Genomic DNA, 12086 nt, shown 5'->3' on the forward strand with positions numbered 1-12086 from the left:
GAAGAAACTACATTCCATGAAGCTGCTAGATGACCATGGTGGCCCAGTCCAATGAAGCACATAATAAAAAGAGATGGTAGAAAATAATAATAATTAATAATGGCTTGAGAAAACTTTTATTCGACTTTAGAACGGCCCGTCAATAAAGAACCATAATAAATAATAAAAAAGACGCGTAAAAATGCACTGGCCAACCTAGCTAGCTTTCTACAAAGACCCTACTTGTGCCCTCATTTGATCATAACAATCTATTCATCAAGTAATCATTGACGATGGCATACTCCAATAATGTTATGCCATTACCCCGACGGCTATGGTTGTAATGATGGTCTTATTCCTATTTTTCTATGCGGCTGCCTTTGTAGAAGAGGAGAAACACGCCTTGATTCAGAGCAAATGGTGGAATTATTATTATATCAACGCTAGCTACCACAACATCTCAGGTAACCCCTGTAAATGGGAGGAGATAGCTTGCAATGAATTTGGAAGTATTATTCAGATTTGGACACCAAGCATCCCTCCACAGAAGCCTCGCCTTGCAGATCTTAACTTCACTGCATTCCCTAATCTAAAATACCTGCGTCTTTATGGGATGGGGTTGGTAGGCACCATTCCAACTCAAATTAGAACTCTTCAAATTTCATCTCGTTGGACTTGTTTAATACAGTCTTACTGGTAAGTTACCTTCCACACTTGTTAATAAACCTTAGTCATTTAGAATTGTTGGATTTGAGTGGAAATTAAATAAGGTTTTTTGATGCCTTTTTTTTAACTTTGGTTTTTATGAGCAATCTCAAGTATCTATATTTGTTCGATCAAAATTTTTAAACATGAAATGCCCTCTGCAATTCAATCGTTGATGAAATTATAATAACTGCTTTTTTGATTCTAAAATAAAATATTGGTTTTATGATAACTAAATTCATTTGATCAATCTGAGTTTAAAAAATATTTCTGGTCCTACTACTTTTCCTATAAATTTGATTTCATTTTTTGTGATTGAAATTGCAAGTATCATTCCAACTCAAATTGAAACTCTTCACAATCTCAACTATTGTACTGGATAACAATAAACTTACAGGTCAATTACCTTTTATATTTACCAATCTTTCTCGATTAGAATGCATGGTTGGATTATTTGAGTAGTGGAAAAAAGTTTGGCAAAGCCATTACTTCAAGTTTGAGTTTTATAACCATTCTGATTAATTTAGAATTGTTAGATTTGAGTGGAAACAAGGCCGTTTGGTGGTGAAGCTTTTCTTTCAACTTTGAGTTTTATGAGCGATATCAAGTACCTATTTTTGTCCTCAATTTTACATCATGAGATGCCCTCTTCAATTTAATATTGGGAGACTACAATAAAGTCCTAAAAGATTAAATTAATGACAATTTAAATCCTTGACAAAATTTTATAGGGATTTATAAATGTTAATTTAGATAGCTACAATAAAAATCTCAATTGCAACAAGGAGTTATGAAGAATTTAAATTTTTTATTTGTAATTAGAACTTTTAAATTTGTAATTATTTGAATTGATATTTACAATATACTTTTTCGAAAATTATTGATGACCTAATTGTTATTAGTTTCCTCCTTTGGGATTTAACTATGCCTTTTTCCCTTTATATTTGATGAAATATATTAGATAAGTGCTTGATGGTTCTTAAATAAAATATTAGTTTTATAACTAACAAATTTAGTCATGCTAGATCTGATCAAAATTTAGTTTGTTTGTGACTGAAATTATAGATACCATTATGACATAGATAGAAGTTCTTCAAAAACTCACTCAATTAAAAGGATTGGATTTGAGTTGAAAAGTTTAGTGGAACTATTCCAGCACATATTGGAAGTCTTGGCAATCTCACCTATCTAGACTTGTCTTATAACAATCTTACTTGTAAGTTGCATTGATTCCACACTTGTTAATTAACTTGTCACTCACTTAGAATTGTTGGATTTGAGTTGAAATTAAACTAAACTAGCCTTTTGTGTTGTCTTTCTTTAAACCTTGAGTTTTATGAGCAATCTCAAGTACTTATATTTGTTCTCGTTTCTCGCATTATTTAAACATGAGATGCCTTCTTCAATTTCACAAATTTTAAGAGCTTGATGGTTTTTAAATAAAATCTTAGTTTTATAACCAACAAATTCAATTGAATATGAGTTCCTATATATCTACTATACTTTGCCTTTAAATTTTAGTTTTTTTATTGAAATTATAGGTATCCTTATGACTCAGATAGAAGCTGTTCAAAATCTACCTAAATTACAATGGTTGGATTTGAGTGGAAACAAGTTTGGTGGTGGCATTCCCACTAAAATTGAAAATCTTCGCGATCTCATCTCTTTGTACTTGTCTGATAACAATTTTTATGGGTGAGTTGCCTTCACTCTTATTATTTAATCTTTCTTTCAACTTTGAGTTGCCTTTACTCATGAAACCGCCACCCCTTTTATTTTATTTTTTTGGGTTGAAATTACAACATCTTTATGTTTTCAAAAAATCGTTAGTTTTATAACTGATGAATCTTTGATCAGTTTGATTTTCCTATATATTTCTAGTTGTATTGTTTTGCCTTTATTGGACTCTTGAGGAAACAAAGTACTGAATAAACCATCTTATTTATTGAGCCAAAACAAGTCATCAATACAATAACTACTGAACCTATAGACACAAGAAGTAACATAATACAGACTCAACACTAAGTGGGCTCAGGCCAAATACACTTGCTGTTTCTGGTCCTAATAGCGCTTAATTTAGTTAATTTGAATGATTGGACTTAGAGGTGCCATTCCAAATCATGTTGGAAATCTTCACAATTTCATCTATCTGGACTTGTCTATTAACAATCTTACTAATTAACCTCACTCATTTAGAATTATTGAATTTTTGTGGAAACAATGTTTAGGGAAGCCTTTCTTTCAAATTTTGGTTTTATAAGCAATCTCAAATAGCTATATTTATCTCATATATATTCTTTTACACTTGATATGCCTTCTTCAATTTGAGGAAATTTTAAGATCTTGATGGTTCATAAATAAAATATTGTTTATAACTAACAAATTTATAAGTTTTATAGACAACAGTATGGAAAACAAATGCCTCTAATTTTTCTACATGACATTAGTATTTGGTTGAAAACTTGTCTCCTTAATAAAAATAATACCAATAAAATTACAAGTCAATTAAAAATGGATGATAATATTATTACGTGTGTACTCCTAAATTAATATACTCAAAAGACAACAAAATGAATATGTCAAAATTTCCACACTGCATGTAGAATACGCATCCCTCGAAACAAAGACGACCTCCAAACTTGTAAATTAAATTGGAAAGATATGATCAAACCTCCAAAAATTTTAGCACTTCTAAAATTCATAAAATTGCATAATGAATTATAAATCAAGGTATATATGAATGAATGATACCTCTCAGAGTTGGGTTTTATAAAACCACTCTCACTTGTGGCAATTCTAGATATGGAAGAAAAATATTTGCCAAATATATATACTTTTTTTTAAATATCATTATTATATTTATCAAAACTAATATAAACATTTAATAAAATCGAATACTGATGAAACAATGCAAGAAAACAAATTCTATATATATAAAATATGTGTGTGTACTATATGCAGTTTTCACATATTTAACTCAGTTTTTATTTGACATCTATATGGGCTTTGTCTACTAATAATAGTTAATTACTAGTCAGTTGACTCCAGTATATATACACGCCATTAGGCATATGTAGAAAAGAGGGGAAGGAACTTTAATTGGGTTAGAATAGAAAGCAAGCGAATCCTAAAATGCAAAAGTAATACACATAATAAAAAATAGATTAAGAGAAGAAGAATCAAGGGAGATATAGGAGAGAATCAGAGGAACCTATGACTGGAGTTTGACGAGAGTGGTGGGAAACAGCGAAGGGAAAGACTGAGAGAGATTACAAGAAAGCATATTGAGGATAATAGCGTCGCTGGATGAGGAATTGTGCTGAGGAGCAGTGTGACTGAAGAGAACGCAAGAGAGCACAGAGTAGAGAGTGAGTGAAGAAGGTGTCAAGGGTTCCGTGTGGCCCGTGAGAGTTCGGCAATGCTAGGGAGGCTTTTTTTTTTTGGAGGGAATTGAATGAATGCTCGGATAAAAGGAAAAATAAACAGGAGGGAATGTGTAAGTTTGGCGCTGACTCATATTTTAGGCCAAAAATTAAGAGAAAATTAAAAATTTTATGTTAAGAAAATTTTGGAAATATTGAGAAAATATTATAAAGAGGAATACAAATTATAAAAATATCTTATAATTATCTTAATTTAGACATGCATAAAATCAGTTTGCTAACTTTCTCAATTTAGATTTGATTATGATTTGATTCAGATTATTTATAAATAGATTTAGTTAAGATTGTAATTATATTTTTATTTATTTTAAATTTAGTTTATTTGTAATTATAGTATTAATATCTTTTATGATAATCATTATCATACGCATAAATACTTGATTAATTAATCTCTTCCCCCCCCTAAAACATGCACATGCAGATCTACCATAAGATATCAAATTATCTTATAAGATAATTGTAATCACACAGATTTAGTTACTCTCTCCTCTCCTCTCTCACGCTCACTCCTCTCTCCCTCTCCCACACTCATGAATCAATTTTTCTCGTCATATCAAAATCAAATAATTTAAATTTAATATAATTTCATTCATTTATAAATACATAATTTAAAAAAAAAATAATTTTATTTGTATTACTATGCTAAATAATAATTTTTTTATGAAAAACTGCAAGTTGAAAATTTTAAATCATAACCTCTAAAATCAAATTTGAATTCTTACTACGATAATGAGTATGGAACTAATCACATCTCTCTTATACACTTATATATTCTCTCTTTGTCATATTCACAACCCCCCTCTCTCTCACCTATATAGACTTAACTTCACCATTGCTGTGCTTCCACACTACTCATTTCAACCCCTTATATCCATTTTTGAATGGTTGTAATTAAATATTTCATAATTTTTTTATTTTTTAATCATAATCATAAATCTTAAACTTAAAGGATAAAAGTTCATTTGTTTTTCCTTTAAATATTCTCCAAGAAGCACTCAGCACCCTAACTATTGGTTAGAGCAATTTTGTCTTTAAAGTAATTAAAATAGAGCATTTGTGCCCTTGTCGTGAAATTCTTAATGTTGATTGTTAGAAAATGCTAATTGAGACTCCAACGTTGATCGTTAGCAAATTTAATGGCAAGGGCAAAAGTGCTCCTTTTAATTACTTTAAGAGCAAAATTGCTCCAACCAATAGTTTAGGATACTAAGTGCTTCTTGGAGAATACTTCAAGAAAAAAAAATGCACCTTTACCTAATCTTAAATGGTAGTTTAATGAATTAGTTTATTATGAATTAATTTTTTTTATTTTTTCATAAATTCAAATTTTTGATAATAATTTTATGAAATATAAAATCTCAATTACTCAAGAATATATATATATATATATATATATATCTCAAAGGATTGAGATGGGAAGTAGAGAGGAAGTAGAGAGGAGAAATGGAGAGAAGCTAGCCCAGTCCTACTTATACACATACTCCTACACTCACATTATCTCTTTGCCCTCACTTTCTCTAAAAATAAGCGCGCACTTATTGTAGTGTGTCTTCCCCACTTTCTCTCCCTCTTTCTCTGCCTCTCTCAAAACTACACATAATCTTGTTCATAAAAAACATCTCCCATCTCTCACAAACTTGTATTTTTTCTCTCATATATACATCATTCTCCTTTTATTGATCTCTCTCTCTCCACTTTATTTATCTACATCCTAAACACAACATTATATTTTAAGTATTTTATATAGTATTCATTTCAAAATATATTTAATAATATATAATATATTAAATAAACTTGATGTTTAAAAAATAAATAAAAATAGACCTTCAATGGGCTACTAAATAGCAGTTTTAGCGATGACAAAACAATATCGCTGCTGACATTAAAATTTAGTTTTGACATTTAGTGGCAACTATAAGGTTGCCACTAATTGTTTAACAATTAGCAAAGACTCTAAAAAGTCACCATAGAAAGTTTGTCCTTCAGTGGTGAGATGATTTGTCACCATGGAGTGTGTAACTTTTAGCAGCAACTTTTGTAGTTGCTATAGAAAGTTATCACTAAAAGCCAATTATTTTAGTGCAAATACTCTCACTACTAGCAAATTTATTAAACTGAATATGGGTTAAAGGGAAAATTTGCCTTGGAAGTTTTCCATCAGATGCAACTAGTATCCTTAACTTTTAACTAGTACAATGTTACCTTGGAAGTTCAAGAAATGTTGCAATGCCTCCTTAAAATAATGTTTGACAAACATTGGCTATTATTTTGAAGTGTTTAAGGGCAATTTTCCTTAATAAATTTGTTTGAAGAAGTGATTGATATTCTAATAAGCTTTAATTGGCTTTTGAGTTTTCAATTGTCAAATAAAAAGAAAGATCCAATACAACTTGTTATAACCCAAAATTCGAAGAAGATTTCAAGTTAAATTATATTGAACGCTTATAAGTCAAAATCTAGGCTATTTATCTTACTTATAGGCAAGTATAGCTCGTGCAAGTCGAGAACTACTCATAGGCATTAAAAGGACAAGTCATGGTTTCAAGAGAAAGCTTATGGAGTAGTTGGGATAGAGTTGATTTTGCGTCAAAGCAACCCTCAAGTACACCTTTTGTCAAAATCCAAAAATATGAATCATTTTTAAAAATGATAATGGGTTGTTAGATTATTCTTCTAATTTAAAAATTAATAACCCAAAAATATTGTACAAATAGAAATTTTAGGATACCATTTTCTCCTTCAAAAAACTTCCAGCACAAATTGCTCTTTAACACGGTCAGAATTTTTAACTAACAATCAATATTGGTCAAACATTATTATAGAATAAAATTGCATCATTTTTGAAACTTTTAAGGTAATATTGTACTAATCAAAAGTTAAATGTACTAGTTGCACTTGCCATAAATTAAACTTCCATGAAAAATTTTCCCTTTAACCTATTGAATTTTAATGAAACAATTTAAGAAAAAAAAATTCTTTCAACTATGGGTTTTGCAAGAAATCTCAAGTACTCATATTTTTCATGAAATTCTTTTGCACATGAAACCTTCTTGAGTTAAAATAATTGGTTTTGTGACTGACAAATTTTAATCGCTTTAATTTTGAGTTCTACTAATATTTAGTTGTTTGTAATTTGGTCCAATTTGTGCGATTTGACTTATAGGCACCATTCCAATTCAAATTGGAACTCTTCAAAATCTCACATATTTATTATTGAATAATAACAACCTTATTGGTGAGTTTCCTACTACACTTACCAGCCTCACTCAATTAGAAAAAATTAGATTTGAGTGGAAACAAGTTTTTCATCAAATTCTTTTGCACATGAAACCTTCTTGAGTTAAAATAATTGGTTTTGTGAATGACAAATTTAATCACTTTAATTTTTAGTTCCATTAATATTTATTTGTCTATAATTTGGTTCAATTTGTATTATTTGACTTATAGGTACCATTTCAATTCAAATTGAAACTCTTCAAAATCTCACATATTTATTATTGAATAACAACAACGTTATTGGTGAGTTTCCTACTATACTTGCCAGCCTTTCTCAATTAGAAAAATTGGATTTGAGTGGAAACAAGTTTTATGGAGCCATCCCATCAAGTTTGGGTTATATAATCACCCTTAGCTATTTGAATTTATCTGCAAATATGTTCACTAGTGACATTCCAACATCAATTTCAAATTTGACAAACCTACAAGAAGTTGATTTTTCTAGAAACCAAATCACAAGTCTCATACCCCAAGTTATTGGGAAACTAACAAGCATAGACACTTTGGATATGAGTTCCAACAACAGTTCTAGTCCTTTCCCATAATAAAAGATTTAATCTTTCTGGAATCTTTCAATCTATCAAATAACAAGATATATGGCAACATACCACAAGAAATCGGAAATCTCTCATATCTACAATCTCTAGATCTCTCACAAAATAAAATTAATGGAAGTTTGCCGATCTTTCAATCTTGTAATCATTTTGTTGCCAACTTTAGTCACAATAAGATAAGTGACCAAATTCCAACTAACTTGTGCACATATCTAAATATGTCATGCATAGATTTAAGCTACAAAAATATCATTGGTAACATACCAAAAGGACTTGGTCAGCTAGAATTCATTAACTTGTCATACAATTTTTCTTAGTGGCCATGTCCCAAGAGAAGTATATTTCAAATTTCCTCATGACATATTATATGGTAACAAAGAGTTACTTGGTCTAAAGAAGAATCATTCTTGCTCCAATCATAAAACATTATATTCTTACATGAAGATCATTCTTCCTATGACAGTTTTTATTGTCATCATCCTCTCTATTTTGGATTTTATCCTTTTTTGCTCTTCCAAGAAGAACAAGAAAAACAAAATTGAGAGAAGAGCACAAAAGAATGGAGATTTATTTTCCATATGGAACTATGATGGAAAAATTGCATATGAAGATATCATTGAAGCAACAGAAAGCTTTGACAACAAATATTGTATTGGAACTTGTGCTATGGAAGTGTTTACAAAGCACAACTTCCCATGGTTGAATTGTTGCATTGAAAAAACTTCATAGAAGTGAATATAAAAATCCATCTTTTGCTAAAAGTTTTCACAATGAAGTAAAGATGTTAACTGAAATCCAACATAATAACATTGTAAGTCTTCATGGTTTTTGTTTGCACAACCAAAGCATGTTTCTCATATATGAATACATGGAAAGAGGAAGCCTCTTTTATGTATTAAATCAAGATGATGAAGCTCAAAAGCTAGATTGGAGCAAGATAGTGAATTCCATTAAAAGAATATCAAGTGCTTTGTTCTACTTGCATTATGATTGTACTCCTCCAATTATCCATCGTGACATAACAAGTAGTAATGTATTGTTAAACTCCAAGATGGATTTTCTCTTAGACTTTGGCATAGCTAGAATCCTTGATCCCAATTTATCCAATCAAACTCTTCCAATAGGTACTTATGGTTATATTGCTCCAGGTTAGTTTTTGTAACCTTACTATCCTCTTATTGTGTTGTGTTATATTCTATATAATGATTTTTTGTTTGTTAATTGTAGAGCTCGCATACACCTTAGTTATGACAAAAAAATGTGATGTTTATAGTTTTGGAGTGGTGGCATTAGAAACAATCATTGGAAGGCATCCTAGAGATTTAATACTATTTTTGACAGAGATCTCTAGTAAAAGCATTTTTCTAAGAGATGTATAGACTCACATCTTCCACTTCTCTCATAAGAAGATGTGCAAGATGTGATTCTTTATGTGACAATAGCACTAGCATGCTTGCATCCCTCACCAAAATCTCGACCATCAATGAAGCAAGTTGCTCACAAGCTTTCATTTTCCAACCTTGCATTAACTGTTCCATTCAATGACATTTCGCTCTAGTATTTGGTGAATCAAGATGTACTTATATTCTAATTATAAAAATCTAGGAGAAGTTTGATAAATGATTTATTTTTTCAATAATGATATATATATATATATATATATATTTGTTTGGTCCTCTCTAAAAGCTTTAATTTCTTGTGTATATTGTTTGGCTATAGGCCGAGATAAATATTTTTCATAAATAAAAATAGGATATCCAAATAGAATTAGAAGAAACGTATGTAATGCTCCAAAAATTTAAATTATTATAGCCTATAAGAAGGAAAAAAGAATCAAACTAGGATTCACAAGATTGTATGGCTTTTTATAAAGTCTTAGAAGTGTATTACTAAATTGTTAAATAATAATATTTCTCTAAAAGTTAATGGAATATTAGGAACAATCATATTTGTTTAAAAACATCCTTTTGTTCCAAAAAGCCAAAAAAACCAAAAACAATTGTACCCAAATATATATATATATATATATAACATGCATACATACATTTGTGTAGCAATGAAAGGCTGGATGGTGAACATGAGAAGTAGATTCTAGTAGCAAGACATAGCTTTAACATTACCAATAGTTATAGAGGAAAGTGTAAAACTCAAACTTGTGGAGTGAAAAGAATTGATGTGAACTCTAAAGAAAGTTTTAATAGACCTTTTGAAGCCTTTTCATGTGGAAGATGTAACACTTGCCTCGAATGTTAACAAAAGCACACCACAACCAATAAATTAAATATAGTTAAGGAGTTAATCCTAACACTAACTTAGGAAACAAACTATTTAAATTACTAAACAATTTATACAATAGCAAAACACATATACAAAATCTTTTAGAAAAGTCTAAAGGATTAATATGTAGCACGGAAGCAAATTAGGCAAATAGCTGTCATGCTATCATGATAGCATTAATTTGCTGTCATGACAACCCTCTCGGGCAAACTTTTTGGAGACTCCATTTCACCATCTACCATCTAATCGAAGTGATTTCAAATCCCATGTGTCACTTTTAATGAGCAGTAATAGTGTTCTAAATTTCAAAAAGATCCAAGAGTTGAATTAAAATTTAGACGTGTTACAAATTTGGACATTTTTGCTGTTATGATAGCAACCTTCGAACCAACTTTCGGAGTGCACCATTTCATCATCCAACCTCCAATCGGAGTGATTCCAAAGCTTATATGTCATTTCAAAGAGTATTACTAGTATATCAAATTTTAAAAAGATCCACTAGTTGGATTAAAATTTGTGCATGTTCTAACCTCAACAACTGTTGCTGTCATCACAGCATGACAACACCTCCGGATCAAATATTAGAGTACGTCATTTCTCTATTTGATGCCTGATCGAGGTAATTCCAAATTTCACATGAATATAGAAATTTTTACTTATGACCCAAATTTCATAAAAATCCAACAATCGGATTGAAATTTGAACACTCGGATGTGAAAGTGTAGCTTTTTGATAAAAACCATTTTCAAAATTATCTAAATCTCATCCTAAGGGTCACAAACTTTTGCGAACACTTTAGATACGTCAAATAGCACTAGGAGTACCTAATAGAATATTCAAATGATAGAAAAACTTTTTATATCAAAATTTGACCATCTGGGTGCCATTTTTCAAAAAGGACCTTAAGCCCTTAAAATGCACAAATCACACAAGAGTGGTCAAAAGCTAATCCAAACACCATATATTGATGTTAACCTCCAGAAATTCATGTTATTTCATCACATTTTTCTTAGATTCTAATCTATTTTGGCTCAATTGTATATGTTTTTATTGGCCAAATTAGGAAAATGTGTATTTTGTTTTGGATTTGTATTCTTGACTTTGATTTGACATTTTTGGCTTAATTTCATATTGTTTTGGTTATTGTTTTTATTAAAAGCATTTATGGAGCTTTATGGATGTTTTTGGAAGGCTTTTGGATGAAGAAATCAAGCACAAAATGAATGATTTTTGTTAGCTATAAAAACAGTGCAAAACTACCAAAGTCGTCCTAAAGTCGTGACTTAGTTCGCGACTTTTACTGCTATCAGAAAAATACTGCATTTCATTTATCAAAAATTGGTTGGCTAGGACATATATATGCTAAGAGCTCGACCCAGAATGCATTCTTCAGACTTTTAGACACATTTGGAGCTTGGTTGTGCTAGGGTTTGGGCATTAGAAGAGTTGGGATCAAGAGATTGAAGCTTTGAAGACATTTGGAGCTCTTCTTCTTTGTTTTTCTATTCCTCTTCCCTTTCCTATCTTGTAATCAGAAATGAGTCCACTTATTTTGTATATTTGTAGCTTATGGATGATTATGAGTAGCTAAACCCTTTGTTCTAGGATTATTTGAAACCCTTGTATGGATTAACACTATATTTTTCCTCTCTTTTTGTGATTAATGATATATATGTGTTTATTTTACTCTTTCCTTAATGCTTCTAAGTGATTAGCCACCATTTAAATGTTGGGTTCACTTAATTGATGCTTAAGAGGGTTAGGTTGAGTGTAGAACTTGGGTAAAATTGTGTAAGAACTTGATATTTGCATGTTGAATAGATGGGTTTGCTAGTAAGATAGAGATATACTT

At 30.3% G+C, this 12086-nt stretch overlaps 1 pseudogene; it reads left to right on the forward strand.

Moving 5' to 3' along the window:
- The first annotated feature begins 8395 nt into the window (after window positions 1-8395).
- On the forward strand, window positions 8396-9515 carry LOC129319537 (MDIS1-interacting receptor like kinase 2-like; annotated as a pseudogene).
- Window positions 9516-12086: the final 2571 nt, after the last annotated feature.

Source organism: Prosopis cineraria, unplaced genomic scaffold (assembly GCF_029017545.1).
Source record: "Prosopis cineraria cultivar Desert tree isolate PC_DT_omini unplaced genomic scaffold, ASM2901754v1 PC9, whole genome shotgun sequence".
NCBI classification, from domain to species: domain Eukaryota; kingdom Viridiplantae; phylum Streptophyta; class Magnoliopsida; order Fabales; family Fabaceae; genus Prosopis; species Prosopis cineraria.